We start from the raw sequence: 17,073 nt of genomic DNA, 5'->3' as shown, positions 1-17,073 counted from the left end.
ACTATACGATGTTCTTCAAACAGGGACTCCCGATGACAGTTGTGCCTCAGTGGATCGGTACTAAAGGTCGCATGTCAATGGTTAGCTTACGGCCATGACATCCTACATTGCACGTGAGTGCATTCAGGATTTCTACAACCGAGGAATGCTTAATAGTGAAAGACTGGAGCAAAATTGTGAACGATCACAGAGAAGTACTAGGGGGCAGCAATCAGAAGTGCAGCCCACGATTAGGAGACAGGTTCATCTGCATGCTCCAATATGATGAATCAGGAGAGCTATACATGTTCTATGCTATTTTACTTGAGAGAGAGCAGCAGGAGTGATTAGCTAGTTCATGCTCTTAGTACTTGTCCTCTCATGTCCGTGTTCTTCGTCCTGAACTTAATCTCAAAGAGTGATTTGCTTTTGTGGTCTTATGAACACTTATAATCTCATGACCATGTTGAACTCGATGATATCTTTGCTTCTGGTACAAGTGAATGTTTATTCTTTAAGCTAGTGTTGGTGGTGATTAGATAGCGGTAATGACTATGATGATTAAATAGTGGTAATGACGACTATGATGATTATTAGCTAGCTAGTATACTGTTGTTGGTGATGATATGATGCAAGTGTTTTTATATTAATATGATGATGATGATGAGGATGATGATGAGTTATTATATCATTTATGAAAGAAACCGCAGATTACATCCTAAGTGATCAAAGTAATATGGATATGGCATATACTTGATCACTTAGCTAGGATCCATGCATATCCAGTTGAAACTAATCTGCGGTACTTTCACCTAATGATTTAACAACTCATTATAATGTAAAAACAATCTCTAAATTAAATTGAAAACACAAAATTAAAGGAAAAATAAAAAATATAACCACCCCCCAAAACATTTAGTACCGGTTGGTGTTACCAACCGGTACTAAAGGTCTCCCCGCACCCGGCCCTGGCTCGTGCCATGTGGTGGCACTTTAGTGGCGGTTCGTGCCGAACCTGTACTAAAGGGGGGGACCTTTAGTCCCCACCCTTTAGTGCTGGTTACAGAACCGGCACTAAAGGCCCTTACGAACCGGTGCTATAGACCGGTTCTGCACTAGTGCAAGGCCACGATGATGGCAATGTTCTCCTTGTCATTCTTCTTCACAGCGTCGGAGTTGTCACCCAAGGCTATGCGTGAGACGTCAAGGGCATATTCAAAGTACAGTATCAACAACGAGCAGTCGTGCCTAAGATGATTCCCAAAACCTAATTGCCCTTCTCCCGGTCCAGTCTCACAAAGGACGAGGTTCCGGAAGCCCACTCTCCCATACAGCCATGCGCACAATCGAAGTGATGGGATCACGGAATGTAGCACAACAAGAGGAACGTCGGTGGGTTGTGCATGCGGAGGTAGAGCAGATGAGATATGATATGGGTGACGACTAGTGTTGCGAACACCTCCAACATATAGGTGGCCAGGTTGGGAGAAATGGGTCTAGGCCCAAACCAGTTCGATAACAACCCATGATCCAACGTCTTGGATTCACAGCGCATCCATCAATGACTCGTAAGTAATTTCCAATTGATTAGATGTTCCTTAGGTAAAAATAAAGCACACACATGGCATAGATCTGAGCTCGGATTGCCTCCTTCACAAAAAAAGACACTCATGACAGGGCGGGCGGCGGAGGAGTGCGTAGAAACCACTGTTCTTCTCAAGCTCCAATAGCATGTGGAAGAGAATCCCTTATAACGATGTCTTAACTCTCCTAGACTCATGATGGCGTTCTGAACTTCCCTCATATCATGACACCCCACATGGGCCTTTGAGATTTCCAGAAATTATATTTTATATGGGCCTAAAGCCCATCTATAATGCAACACTCTTCTCCCTGTGGTCTGGAGGAGGCAAGAGCAGGGTAGAGGTGGTCAAGGCAAGGGTCATGTCCACACAGACCCGGAGGGGGTTTCGGCTCTTTGGCGAGGCCACTTTAGTGCTCACAGAGGATGACCAAACTATATTACTTAAATGAGAATATGGTGCTAAAAGCATGCATTTTGTGAGTCATTGGACTAAGGGAGTGGGCTACCTACTACAACACTCATGGTAACTATGGTGGAAATGACTTTTCTTCCCATGAAGACTAGCTGAATGCAAACACAATCGACAACGATAGGATGCAGCGGTTGCCTTTTGAAGAGCCTACAATGTATGTTGTGTGCAATATTTGGAAGGAGAGAAATGTATTTGTAGCGAGACAACCGTATTGGTCCTTGACGTGGGCCATGTAGCATATCTCACAAAGGAAATTACCTATCGGTGGTTGACTTTTAGCCAGCAAATAAAATACTCTTCGATTTGCTATTTTCTTTGTTTCTCTCAACGTTAATTAATGCTCTTCTTTTTTGTTTTTCCTATCCTAATGATTTATAGGAGTATATTATTTTTTTTTACTTTTTTCTGTCTCAATAAGATCACCAGAGCCCTGCCTTTGTGGAAAAAACTATTGTCCGACAGATACAAACCATGCATTTGCTTGTCCCGTCTCATGACCAAGCTTTGGGATGCACCATCCATTTTCCTTGTCCCATCTCATGACCAAGCTTTTGGTTCTTGGCAATGGATTGGAAAAGGAAAGTATAGCAGATGACAGACAGATGGAAAGAAATGAAACAGCGTTGGGGGATGGACTGTTCCTTTTTCTACTTTTAGCTTTTTTTCGAAAAGGGGGGACTCCACGGCCTCTGCATCAGAACGATGTTTCTACTTTTAGCTGTTTTATTTACTTTTACCAAGTTACTAGTATGTATATTTTCTCTCGTCCTTTCAGAGAATATGTGTTTGTTCTTCTAAAAATGAAAATACAAATTACAGTGTGTATGAGATGGTGGACGACTATCTGCATTATTGACTACGTAGCTTTTCATCTCATCTTAAACCAGGGGAAACACATGCATGTGGGTGCAAACTCTACCCATGCCCACCATTGGGTTCACGGGACACCAACCGCAGTGAAATGCACCGATGCACTGATGGACTGATGCAACTGCTTTGCCCAGAGCCAGAAATGCAGGTTGCCCAAAACGGTGCAAGCTCTAGGTGGAGCGTCACATGCATCTCTACTGGGCCATCATCGTCTCTGCTCGCTCGATCCTCCGTCTGTATATAATAGAGCGTCAGAGACCGATGGAGGTCCATCACATTCTCCGGTCCACAGTCCACACGCACACAGACACACACACACACACAGGCCACAAGTGCTGCTTTGTTTCTCTTGTGCGCGTCGCGGGCGATGGAGGCTGGTGGTGCTGCGGCCGGTGGAGCAGCAGCTGGTGGTGAAGTTCGTGCCAGGGCGTTCATCCGCTTGACGTTGGCGGCTTACACCCTCTACGTCGCCACTGAGGCGTACGCGGTGATCACGCGCAACCACGGCCTGCTTCAGCTTCTCTCCGCCGGCGGCCTGGCAGCGGCCGTCGCAGTGAACGCCGTCGCGCGGGACGACTCATTACTCGCCTGGACTTTGAACATCTTCGCGCTCGCCGTCAGAGCCGTCACTGTTGTGGCACTCATCATCGTGGTGGTAGCCCCGTGATTGGTACATATCGATCCATCTCCATCCATGCCTAGCGAGCTTGTTGACTGCCGCCTGTGCTATGCAGTCGAGTGCTCTATCTATCGTATTAGCTATAATGCTTGATTGCTGTGAGGGAATGAGCATATAGTAGTAGTACATCAGTGATCTTACATGGATGCATGATGCATGGTGGGAGGGGACAGGTGAGATCGCTCGATGTATGCACTCTTCTATATTATGTGTGCCTGTGTTGGAGTTGTTGAGTGTGAACAAATGAATATCTACATTTTAATTACAAATAATATATCTGATGCTCGCTATGTGCACCGATTAAATGTGTGTGCGTGTGTGTGCGCGCGAGAGAGAGAGAGAGAGAGAGAGAGAGAGAGAGAGAGAGCATTTGTCATAGTAGAAAACCACCTTAAAATTTTCCAGTGATGTGTAATCTTTTATCCCTATTGTTGTCAAAAGACCAGAAGATATCAGGTTTGCATGCTAGTTTCACATGGTTGGGAAGCTCCACGATTCTTCACTTCATCCACACTAGAGAAAAGCTCAATAAAATCCCATGATGAAATAATTACACCACCAATTGAATTCCTTACCAGAATCCCCATGCTCGCAGCATGAGGGGCTGCCACACCTCATACTTCCTCTCAGTAATAGCGCAAGACCTCAAACCAGCCACAACCCCTTACCTTTGTTTTTTTGAGACCAGATCAGCCGTAGAGTAACATGACACAAAAGATGACCAATATATAGTTCTCCACAAAATTAACAGAGCAGAAACTGATTCCAAACCCTTATGAAAAATCAAATCATTACATAAAATGCCAAACTCTGCAGAAAATAAATAAAACTTTCTCACACATCATCAAACCCAGCTGACCCAATAGAATAACCAACCATTCTGGCCCTAAAAAAATTAAACAATTCTTCCCAAGGATTATTCCAAACTTTCCTCATAGCCATCCGCAGGGCACAAGCCTTTCGACAAGTCATCAGAGCATGAAAAGTACTTTCATCTTTCACACCACAAATAGATCACATACCTAAAGTAGTCCGATTATGCGTAGCTCAATTAACATGAGCAGCCAGGCTATTAGATGTGGCACACCAAGTAAAAATTCTAATTTATTGGAGAACATCGGCCTTCCAAACCATATTGCAAAGCTTTCTACCTCCATAGTCAGTGCCACTCTCCCCTAACCTCTTTACGCTCCTTAAGGTTCTGTGCGAGCTTGTACGCACTTCTAATAGAAAACATGACATTCTTCTCATAATGCCATGCAACAAAGTGTCCTTCGTCAGAAGCTTGAATACACAACATGGAAATCTCCTCAACATCGTGCGCATAGAATTGATGTCTCACCAAGTTCTCATCCCAAGTTCTCATCTCACTCATGGACAAGCTTTCTGTTCTTGGCAATGTGTTGGGGAAGTGGAAAGAAATTAATTAAAGAGCGTTGGAGAATAGACTGTTATTATTTACTTTTCAAGATAAGGAGAACATTTTTTAGTTTTTACTCTTAACAAGTTATTGTGTCCGTTCTCTCTCCAAAAAAACTTGTGTTTTTTCTTGCTAAATAAAAAGTTACTGTGTCTATGAGATGGTCGAAGACGAGCTAGCATTATTGGCTACGTAACCTTTTCATCTTGACATACACCAGTCGAAACTGTGGGTGGTATAGCACTCCAGGCCATTCTCATTCACGTAACTTGAAATAATTTTTTGTACAAAAAGAAAAACAAACAAACATGAAACTACGGTGCACAATGCATGCATGTGAGTGCAGGCCCCACATGCAAGATGCTTTAGACCATTGACCATGCATGTCTTTCAAACTCTTCGTTCCTATCTTTTCCTCATGGAAATTGCAACACGCACGGTTTTCTTTCATTTCCTACTGATATAGTGAATGACCATGGATGAAAACATGAAAAGAAATTGAATAAAGTTCTCCATACAAGACCCATCCCAATGTTCCTTCACCGGAACCCAATTGCACTGATGAAAGCAAAGGAGGGTAGTTTCATGGAAGGGAGCTACTCTGCAGCTTTGCCCAGCGGCCAAAATGGAGGTTTCCCAAAACGGTGCAAGCTCTAGCTGGCTAGCTGCAGTGTCACATGCACTGCTCGCCACACATGTCACATGCATCCCAAAATGTTTTCATTGCCGGATAATTTATAATAAATTATTAACGTATCGTTATGTTAGAAAATTAGTCCAACCTAGAAAAGCATATTTGTATATAAAACATACTTTTCATGATTCAAAGTTGCTTTTCGAAAATATCAGTCATAATATGCCTGTGTGGTGTCTAGTTTGAAAGACATTGTCGTGCGGACCATAGCGGTGAAATCGGATTTTGATTTGGATGCTCGATTTGGAAGCAATACATTTTCAAAAGATCAAACCAGTTTTACGTTGATGTATCTGTTTTGGCTCCTTATGGTTTGTTGCTGATTGTAATTTGTAGTACGATATCTGTGTGCCCTCACAGATGAAAAATGCACGATCACTCCGTAGATGCATCCGTAAAATAATAATCAAAGTGATACCAATCAAAATAATAGTCCAATTGATACCAACCATGTGGGTCGTGGGATGCACCAACCATTTGTCTTGTTCCATCTCATGACCAAGCTTTCCATTCTTGGCAACGGATAAAGCATGTAATTTATGCATCAGATGACCATATGGATGGAAAGAAATAAAAGAGCGTGGGGAATACACCGCTCTCTTATTTTATTTTATTTTTATATATAAGGGCAATCTACTCGAAAATGCTCTTTAGAGCTCGGGCTCCATGGAGCCCGAGTTTGACTTGATCAAAATTCAAATTTTCACGTTTCAAAATTTTTTGAAAAAAAATACACACATATTTAGAGACATAAAGCATATGTGTGTAAATTTTCAGGATGAAATACCTTAAAATGAGTGCTACACAAAAAGAACAAATCTGAGGCTTTTTAGTAGATGCACTATTCATCCTCAAAGTCCATGAATTTGTCTTTTTTGCACAGATCGCATTTTAGGGTATTTTATCCTCAAATTTTACATACATACACATAAAATCCTTGTTTACTTGTATGATTTTTTTCAGATTTTTTTGAAACTGAAAAGTGCAAATTTTGAATTTTTCAAAAAATCCGGCCTCCATGGAGGCCGAGCTCCAAAACGCCCTACTCCAATCTACTTTGCTTTTTTACTATTACTACGTTATTGTGTCTGTTCTCTCTCAAAAAACAAACTAATTTCTTTGTTCTTCCTAGAAAAAGTTACTATGTCTATGACATGGTGAAAAACTAGCCAGCATTTTTTTTCTTCTAAACTGGCTAGCTAGCATTGTTGACAACGTAACCTTTTCATCTTGCCATACACCAGGGGAAACCACACTTTTTCTATCAAACAAAACTTGAAGCTTTTGCAAAGACAGTAAGCAAGAATAGGATTTCAGCTGTCGTCATAAAATGATAGTATTATTAATAATGATACCAATTACGTGGGTAGTGGGATGTACCACCCATTTGCCGTATTCCATCTCATGACCATCACCAGGCTTTTTGTTCTTGGCAAAGGGGTTGAAGAAAGAAAGCATGCAGTTTATAGATCATATGACAAGACGATGGAAACAAATTATATATGACCAGACATGGCGTGTCGCTCCCACCCTCCCCCTTCCCCTTCCTCGGCCACGAGAACGAAGCGAGAATAAATCCCCAATCTACTCGCCCTCCTCACCTACCTCGCATCAATTCGAGCTCTCCCCACCCCCAGCTTCCACCTACCAGCTCTCATAGCAGGGGCGCGCCGTCGTGGGCTGCGGATCCGACGGCTTATGTCGACGACTCGGGTGGCGGAGCCACGGGCGCTCCCATCTCCGGGGGCGGCTCCCCTTCCCGAGATCGACCCCAACTCACCGGAGGCTCAACGGGAGATGTGACGGGTGGTGCGGGAGCGGTTCCCCAATCGGGAGGCGTGGGGGACATTCACCTCGACATCCTTCGCTATGCGAACTTCGCCGAGCGCGCGCGCTTCATCAGCGACGACGGCTGCATGGATGTGGAGCTCCTCTTCTGGGCGATTCAGGAAGCCGAGTCGCCAGATCCTGCACAGGCGGCGAAGTGGGCGTTCTTCAAGACGGCAAATCCTTCTCGCCTCAACATCAGGCCGCCGTCGGTGGAGGGGATTGCCAGCATTCCACCGGAATTCCTGCCCCCGGGGGTGGAGCTGCCCCGCCGTCGCCAGTAAGGGATCCGACGCCTCGCCTGTCCCAGCACCGCGCCATCGATCCCCCTCCCTGGCTTGGTGAGGGAGGTATGCATGCATTTCGCCTTCCTCATACATTTCGTTCGCGTTTGTTGGCTCTCCGTTCGCGGAGGATCCAGTACAAGGTGTTGATGGATTGTGTATCGTCTCGCTTAGTTGATCCGGATGAAAATAGGATTTCTCTTGTCATGCGCGTTGAACCACCTGATGTTGCTGCCATTTCTATGGCCTCTGGACATGCGACTAAATCAAATTTGGATAGAATTAGGGGTTCCCCTGGTGCGTTGATTGCATCTACTAATGTTGTTGCCGTTTCTACGGTCGGTAAATCTATGAACAATTTGAATTTAGTTGATAGCCTACTTAACAGCACGAGGGTGACAGGTAAAAAGTTGTCCTCTGTTCCTACTCAGATTGCGACAGGCCCCAGTTTCAAAATTCGTGATCCTGGTAGGAAAACGTATTCTCAGGGGACGCGTTCACGTGGGCAGGGTGACCTAGAAACTATAGAAGAGCACTTTAGCCAACTCTGGCTTATCCCATCCCCTCCCCGCCGCCGCCTACCTCCTCCACAAACATCCCCTCGTGTTCATCCCTCTCCTTCTGGGTTCACTTGTTGGATCCGGAAGGATTTGATCTCCTCCCACTCGTTCACGGCCGCTGATTGTCATCCTGCGCCGCGTCGTGCTTTTGATCCAATTCCAAGAACCATCAAGGTTTCGAGGGAGGGTTTGGGCCCTGTATCTCTTTCGTTTGCGGCAGTTGTGAAGCAAGGGATTGTGATGGCTGACCGGAGGGTTGCTGGTGCGGGATCTGGAGCGGGCGGCCCCTCAAAGGCTGCTACCCAGAGAGCCAACCCGCAAGGAGGGAGGAGGCAGCCATCTGCCACTACCTCGAGGGAGCTGATGCCAGCAGCAAAACCTACCAGATCCATAGCCTCTACGGCTGCTTCATCCCAGGTGCAGTCTTCTCAATCAGTAGAGGTAGAGATGGAGCAAGTTTAGATCCTAGATACAAGGACATGATCTGTTTCAACTACGGTGGTCCAGGGCATTATGTTGGAAATTGTATTAAGCCGAAAACATGCTTCATATGTCAGCAAAATCACAACGTGAATAACTGTGCTGTCTGGACTAGGGTTCAACCAACTGCTGCCTTTTTTGGCAGTGGAGCAAGTGGTCTTGGTTTTTACCATGTGGATGTCCCTGTTGCTAATGAATCCAACTGGCTGAACTTTCAAAACTGTGCTGTGGTTAATATTCTCAAAGGTGATGTGGACAAGGAGTTGCTGTTAAGTCTTTTGACTGCTACCTTCTGCAAAACTAGACAGTGGCCTTGGCAGATCAAGGGGCTGTCCAGTAAGACATTCCTGGTGAGATTTCCACCATGGAAGAAAGTTGAGGATCTCATCGAACTGCCTGGATTCTCTTTGCCTCAAGATGTCTCTGTTACACTTACTGAGTGGAAGGGGGCATGCGAACCTTTTGGAGAGCTTGTTGAGGCTTGGGTTCTGATTGAAGGAATTCCTCCTAAATGGTGCACATGGAAAGTTTTTGCTCAGATTGCTTCCCTGTTTGGGGTACTGACTGATGTAGACTGGAATGGCATGTTCAGGACCTTTTTTGAGAATGTTAGGATTAAAATTGCTTGCAAGGACCCCACAAAAATCCAATTTGAAAGGCTCATTGAGAAGAAGAAGAAGTTGTTTTTACTGGGCTTTACTGTGGAGGGCTTTGAACAAGTTGGTGGGGTTGACTCTGTTATTGATATTGAGGATGATGAGGAGTTTGAAGGAGAGGGTGATGCTGAGAGACAGGAGGATGAGGGTGGAAATGTTCAGAAGGATGGCTTGGAAGACTTACTTGACAGTGAGGGGGCAATTGATGAGTTAGATAAGGCTAATATTACTAGTCAGAGTAAGAATAAACAGAAAGGGGCACAGGCTGACATGTTCTGCTCTGATTCTGATCATGAAACTTTTATCCTGGAGTGTGTTAATGCTGATAAAGAAGAACATCTGGTGACTGATAAAAGAAGTGACCTTAAGGATTTCTGTCCTTCTGCTTTGATGGATTCCACTCCATCCAGGCCATTGGTGAAGATTGTTGAGGGATCCACTAGTTCTGGAGGGAAGCTTGAAAGCATGGAGTATTGTGAGAGTATCCTTAAATCTGTTGACTTTTCTGAGTCTGAGGAAGAGGATTCCAAGGATGATGATCTTGAAACTCTTCCTCTTGAAGCTATACAGGCCATTCAGAACATTTCTCTGAAAAGATCTCTGCTGGAAACCCTTGATCAGGCTCATGATCCACCAAAAGCTGAGAAGACCAAGTGGGGGCCTATACTGGTTCAGAAACCTACTACTAGGGGGCATGGCAACTTGAACATCATGGAGTAAGCTTCTGCTTACAAGAGGAAACAGAATCTGGAAATTCCAAAAAAATTTAAAGGTAAATCATTCACTAATACTGATCATGACATTTTATTGAGTAAAATTGATATTTACATTGGGGGGGGATGATGCTAATAGACATGAAACCATTGACATGTTGGTTGATGGGGAAAAAGAGAGATGTTTGGCTTTTGCCAATAACAACCCTGAAATTGTCCTTCCAGATAATTTAGAATTAGATCATGATGATTTGGTTGGGACACCTTTGGATGATTACTCACTCAAGCCAGTGGGCACTGCTGATGCCTTGAGGAGAACTCCGAATGTCTTAACTAAAGCTAGGCCTTGTGGCCTGTCTCATCCTTTCAAAGTTGCTTAAAATGATAGGTCTCATTTGGAATATTAGAGGGCTTGGTCAACCTGGTAAAGTTCAGTGCCTTTGTGATACCATTGCTAGAGCTAACCCTGATTTTATTGGGTTTCAAGAAACTAAAAGAGAGGTTATTTCTGAGGGTTTCCTCAAAGCTATAGATAGGAGTGATAGTTTTGATTGGCATTATTTACCTGCTGTTAATACTACTGGTGGGATCCTTTTGGGTCTTAGAAAAAGCTTGTTTGAAACTATTGGTTTTGTTAACCATGAATTTTCAGTTACAGCCAGAGTTAAAAACAAAGAAGATGGTTTTGCTTGGCACCTGGTGATAGTGTATGGCTCTGCTTACCCAGAATTCAAGGTGGATTTTGTGGCTGAACTGCACAATATTGTTGAGTCTGCATCATATCCTATTTTGATATGTGGAGACTTCAACCTAGTTAGGAATGAGAGTGAGAAGAGCAGTGGGCTAGTTAATCATCATACCACTTTCATGTTTAATGATTGGATTAATAGGTGGGGGCTTTTAGAGATTTCTATCTCCAATAGGGGTTTTACATGGTCTAACAATCAGGGTAATCCTGTTTTTGCTGTGTTGGATAGAGTTTTTACCTCTGTGGATTGGGATGCCCACTTCCCAATGTCCTCCCTAACTGCCCTTCCCAGGGTGGGGAGTGACCATACCCCCTTGGTATTAGACACTGGAGGGCGACGGTCTTTGAGTCCTAAGATGTTCAGGTTTGAGAAGTGGTGGTTGTCCCAATCTGGTTTTCGCCAGATGGTCCATGAAACTTGGTTGTCTATTTCCTCATCCACTTCTTCGGTAGATAACTGGCTGTCTAAAACCAGATTACTTAGGAAGAAGACAAAAGGATGGGCCATTAATATTGAGGCTGCGATGAAAAGAAAGAAAAAATCCCTCCTTATGGAGTTTGACCTGCTTGATGTTCTATCTGAATCCCAACAGTTGTCTGATGCTGATCATGATAGAATGAAAGCTGTGAAATTAGAACTAGAGGAGATTTGGAAAAAAGAGGAGATTGCGTTCTGGCAGAAGTCTAGAGACAGGAAAATTCTTGAAGGGGATCGTAATAATGCTTATTTCCAAGCTTTAGCAAATCATAGACATAGGAAGAATCATCTTTCTGAGTTGATAGGCCCTTCTGGACCTGTGACATCCACTGAAAACATGTTGGAAGTAGCTACTGATTTCTACAAAAACTTGTTTGCTTATGAACCTAAACCTGATTTGCATTTGGGGAATGGTTTTTGGTCTGAGGCAGAAATGATTAGTGAGGAAGTTCGGAGAGACCTGGAGAGACCCTTTTCTGAGGATGAGATCAAAGAGGCGATTATGAGCTCATATGCCAGTGGGGCCCCAGGCCCTGATGGCTTATCTTTTCTTTTCTATCAAAACTTCTGGGACCTTATTAAGAATGACTTTATGTGGATGGTCAGGGATTTTGAGAATGGGGTGTTGGATATTTATAAACTTAACTATGCTATCATCACTCTCATTCCTAAGACCCCCCTGGCCAGAGAGATGAAAAGCTTCAGACCTATTAGTCTTAGCAATTGTGCTGTGAAAATATTTTCTAAAGCCATGAATACTAGGGCTTCCCCTATCTGTGATAAACTCATTTCACATAACCAGACTGCTTTTATTAAGGGGAGATTCATCTTGGAAAGTGTGGTTATGGCCCATGAAGTGATTAATGAGGTTCATAGATCTAATTCTAGTGGGTTGATACTTAAACTGGATTATGAGAAAGCCTATGATAGGGCCAGCTGGGATTTCTTGGAGGAAATGCTTCTTTCTAGAGGCTTTGGGGTTAAGTGGGTCAGTTGGGTGCTTAGCACCTTGAAACATGGGACGTTCCAAGTTAGGATTAATGACACTAATGGGCCACACTTTGTAGGTGGGAAAGGGCTGAAGCAAGGTGACCCTCACTCCCCATTACTTTTTAACCTGGTGGCCGATGTCTTTTCAAAAATGCTAGTGAAAGCTGTTAATAATGGTTTGATTGGTGGGCTTCTCCCACATGCCATCCCTGGTGGAGTAGTTAGTTTACAATATGCTGATGATACCATTCTGTTCATCCAGGAGTCTGTGGATTATGCAAAAAAATTGAAATGGATCCTAACTTGTTTTGAGAAGCTTTCTGGCTTAAAAATCAACTTTCATAAAAGTGATTTGCATACCATTCATGTTTCTGAGCAAATGTCTAGAGAGTTTGCTCAAATTTTTTGCTGCCAATTTGGTGACTTTCCCTTCAAGTATCTTGGTGTGCCTCTTCACTTTAAAAAACTGAGAAGGGAAGACCTGCAACCTATCATTGATAGGATTATTAAGAACATTGCTGGTTGGCTGGGCAAGCTTTTGTCTTATAGAGGCAAACTGATTCTACTGACTACTTGTATTGCCAGCATTCCCTCATATCTCATGGCTATGGTGAAATTCCCAAAGTGGGCTATTGACATGATTACTTCCCAAATGTCTCATTTCTTTTGGGGCAATGTGGGTGAGGTTCACAAATACCATCTAGCTAATTGGGGCCTTGTGGCTAGAAGGAAGGAATTTGGTGGCCTGGGTGTCCCCAACCTTAGGGAATTCAATATGGCTCTCCTGGCCTCATGGGGTAAATGATTTTATGATGGGAGGGAGGGAGATTGGAAAAAACTTCTCTGCTTTAAATATGCTACTGATAAACCTAATATTTTCCATGCTAAACCTGCCTCGGGGTCTCCTTTTTGGAAAAGCATTTCCTGGGCTTTTGCTACTGCCAGAAACTTTTGGAAATGGAATCCTGGGAATGGGGATAACATTGCCTTTTGGCATGATAACTGGACTGGGGATGCTCCCTGAAAACTGCTTTTTGGGATTTATTTGATATATGTCATCAGCAGGATGCTACTTTGTCCCAGGTGTGGGATGGAGTGCACCTGTGTCTCACCTTCAGGAGATGTGTGGATGAGGCTATGATGCACAAATGAGACTTATTGGTTGACTTGGTTAAACAAACTACCCTTTCCGATCAACCAGACAGCCCTATCTGGGGCCTAGAATCAAATGGTCAATACTTTGTTAAATCGTTTTATAAACTGATTAACTTTGGTGGGATACCTTCTGAGATTATAGATTTTATTTGGAAAATCAAAGTCCCTCCAAATATCCATGTCTTCTTATGGCTGATGTACAACAACAAGAGCCTGACTAGAGACAATCTGGCCAAAAGAAGACATGTAGAGGATAAAACTTGTGTTTTCTGTACCGAACCGGAATCTATCCAACACCTTTTGTTTGATTGCATTGTTGCATCTAATATCTGGGTTGTGGTTGCCGAAGCACTTGACATTACCCCTCCTGTTTCTTTTATATCATCGACTTCTTTCTGGAAGAAGAAAAAACAATGTGAAGCTATAAATATTGCTACATCTGCTACCTTGTGGTGCTTATGGCGTTTGCGCAATGGTTTTGTTTTCCAGGGGAAAAGATGGCGAGATATACGTTGTGTGCTGGGTCAGGTGGCCGCAACAATCAGGCAATGGAAAATCCTATCTTCAGAGGCCCAGGGTGCTCTACTTCTTCGGTGCTTAAGGCTTTTGGAGCGTCGAAGAGGGGAACTGCTTAGAATTGCTTGGATCTAGCTAATGTAATGAGTGACTTATCACCTTCAGTGGCTGTAAGAAATGACACTTCTATGGAGAGATGTAATAGGGATGTAGCTAGCTTAAAACCCTGGTGTTTGTTCTGTGGCAGCTACTTTTGGTTGTCGCCGAGAGCTGTTCAACAGTCTGGTTCTGTTGTTGCCTTGGCTTAATAAAAAGTTGGGGCGGGGGGCGACCCCTTTCTTTCAAAAAAAAAAAAGAATAAATTATTTCTTCAATTTTCCCAAGATAAGGGAATATTCTGCCCTATTTTACTTTTACCAAGTTATTATTGTGTCTGTTTTCTCTCGTTCATTTAAAAAATAAAAATGTGTTTGTTCTCCCAAAAGTAAATAAGAAGTTACAGAGTATACGAGACGGTGGAAAACTAGCTCGCATTATTGAATATGCAAACTCCATCCAACCCATCCCACCGCTCGTTGGTTCACCGGACCCAAAATGGTGCAAGCGCTAGCTGGCTAGCTGCAGTGTCACATCCACCGCGCATCGTCTCCATCTGCATTCACATGCATATCTGCCGCGCATCGTCTCTGCCTGGTTGCGTCCACGTCCGTCTTCATATAATAGCGTGTGCCAGAGACCGATCGAGGTCCATCTCATTCTCCTCTCCACAGTCCACTCCACAAACACAGGCCACAAAGCAGCTGATTTCCTTCTCGTGCGCGGCGCCGGCGATGGAGGCTGGTGGTGCTGCCGGTGGCCGTCAACCCGTCGTTGTTATTCTTGTTGCCGGAGCAGGTGCGGCGACGGTGCAGATCCGTGCGGTGGCGTGTGTGCAGCTCGTCCTCGGCTTGGCAGCGGCGACATTCGCCCTCTGCGTCACCACCCTCCACCCCCAGCTGAAGCAGCAGGGGGCTGCCTGCGCTACCACCGAGGACGAGGAGAACGCGGTGGCCATGCGCACCCACGGGCTGCTGCTGCTTCTCTCCGCCGGCACCCAGGCAGCAGCGGCCACGGTAGCTGCCTTGGCGCTGGTCTCCTGGAGGCCTTCGCCCAGGATTTTTCGCGGCCTTCGCCCACGCCGTCAGCATCCTCACCTACTTCCACTTCATTAACGCCTTCGTCGCCGGCGCCTTCGGCAGCTACCCTGTGCGCGTGCAAGCCGACAGTGCCGAGTTCATCGCCCACTACGGCCTGCTCATCGTGCCTCTCTGCGTCTTCTTCGGCATCGGCGTCCGCGCACTCGTCGAGCCTTGATTCCATCCATGATTCATGCCGAGCGAGCATGACCGCTACCTATATATGCTATGGAGTCAGGTACTCTAGTCTTGCCATCTAAATATCTATTGGCTAGTGGTTGATTAGTGTGGCACTAATTATGGTTAATAAGTGTGCCGCTGTGATGGAATGAACAGATCGTAGTAGTATATCACTAATGTTAGATGGATGTGCATGATGCATGGTGGAGATCAGATCGATGTATGCACCCTTCTAGCTACCTAGTGGCTGGATTACTGGAAAGACCCTCCTATATTACTACTATGTGTTTCTGTGAGCTGTGACAGACTGTTGTATATAGCTGATGTGATGTATTTGTGGCTCTTTTTTGTTCTTCTTTATTTTTGTGAGATTTGCAAAGAGTAGATCGACAAATGTGCAATGCTGCTGAAATGTTCTAATTTATTCATGTGTTTGTTCTAATTGCTCAAGATAAATCTCTCACTGCCAGAGAATGTAGAGGGAAGCACTAGCCTAGCTCAATCCAAAGAGTATTATGGAGTTTTTTGTTTCTTTTACCAAAGAGGAAATCCCTGCAGAGCAACCGCGTGCTTCTCTGCTCCGGTCTCTCTCTCTCTCTCTCTCTCTCATCAGTGCTAGCTAATGATCAATGATAAATTTATCATCATTTCCTAAAAAAATGAAATTATCATCATGCATACAACACAATGTTGAGCATAAAGCTAGTCAAAATTTTATGAGGAACAAATTAATACAACAGCCGTGTGTGCGTCCCGTCGAGTCTCACTAATTCTGCTTTTGGTTTGGATACTCCCTTGGTACAAAAAAAATGGTTGTACCAGTCCTCACTTTTATGCGGCCACAAATTCAGCAAAATTAATGGAGTAATGTCACAGTTACTTCGAGGATTAATGGAGCTCCATGAATTCTATCATGTTTGCACCTAATAATCTGGTTCTATTATAATTGATGTTCCACAATTCGACAAACATGAGAAACAGCTGACACATACTCTCTTACGGCGTCCTCAAAGTCACCAGACTATTCCATGGAGAGTTCAAACTGTGCCATTGGTATCCAAGGGCCTCGCACACTTCAAGCTTAGAATTTACCAGTGCCGTGTATTTTGATCACATGAAAAAGCATCTCGTGAAATACAACACAGAAAGAGCAGCTGTGATGGGTGTTGCGGACTAACTTTCATCCCTATTGTCATGTGACCTAAAATTGTTACATTTGGGCAAGCTAGTTTCATATGCTCGTCAAGCTACACGGATATAGAAGGATCGATGCCGAACTTTGCTGAATCGAAATAGAAGTGTTTCATCGGTGGATTCGTCACTAGCAATAAAGCCTTCTATTATATGATCATAACAAGATGCCAATTGAAGAAGAAATATACATCAGCAACAGCAAAAACCAAATTACAAATAAAAATATTCCTTCATAACATTTTACAGATGATTTTGAAAACCATCAATTTTCTTAACATCATTTCTTTTCGTAACAAGGCCTCTATGTAACTGGAGATCCATTTGTGTCTTCCTACAGTCCAGACACTTCATTGCAATAGATAGTTATTTGCCTGCAACTTACATATGCATTGTTACGAGAGGTCTAATGCATAACACG

General features: G+C 44.0%; 1 long non-coding RNA gene across 1 annotated transcript; it reads left to right on the top strand.

Annotated features, from left to right (window-relative positions):
* Positions 1–7,262: 7,262 nt before the first annotated feature.
* On the top strand, positions 7,263–15,903 carry LOC141042538 (uncharacterized). Its single transcript, XR_012205707.1, has 2 exons — positions 7,263–7,876; positions 14,080–15,903. It is a non-coding gene; the product is annotated as an uncharacterized lncRNA (long non-coding RNA).
* Positions 15,904–17,073: the final 1,170 nt, after the last annotated feature.

The sequence above is a fragment of the Aegilops tauschii genome, chromosome 3 (assembly GCF_002575655.3).
Source record: "Aegilops tauschii subsp. strangulata cultivar AL8/78 chromosome 3, Aet v6.0, whole genome shotgun sequence".
NCBI classification, from domain to species: domain Eukaryota; kingdom Viridiplantae; phylum Streptophyta; class Magnoliopsida; order Poales; family Poaceae; genus Aegilops; species Aegilops tauschii.
This window is presented reverse-complemented; position numbering and strand designations above follow the sequence as displayed.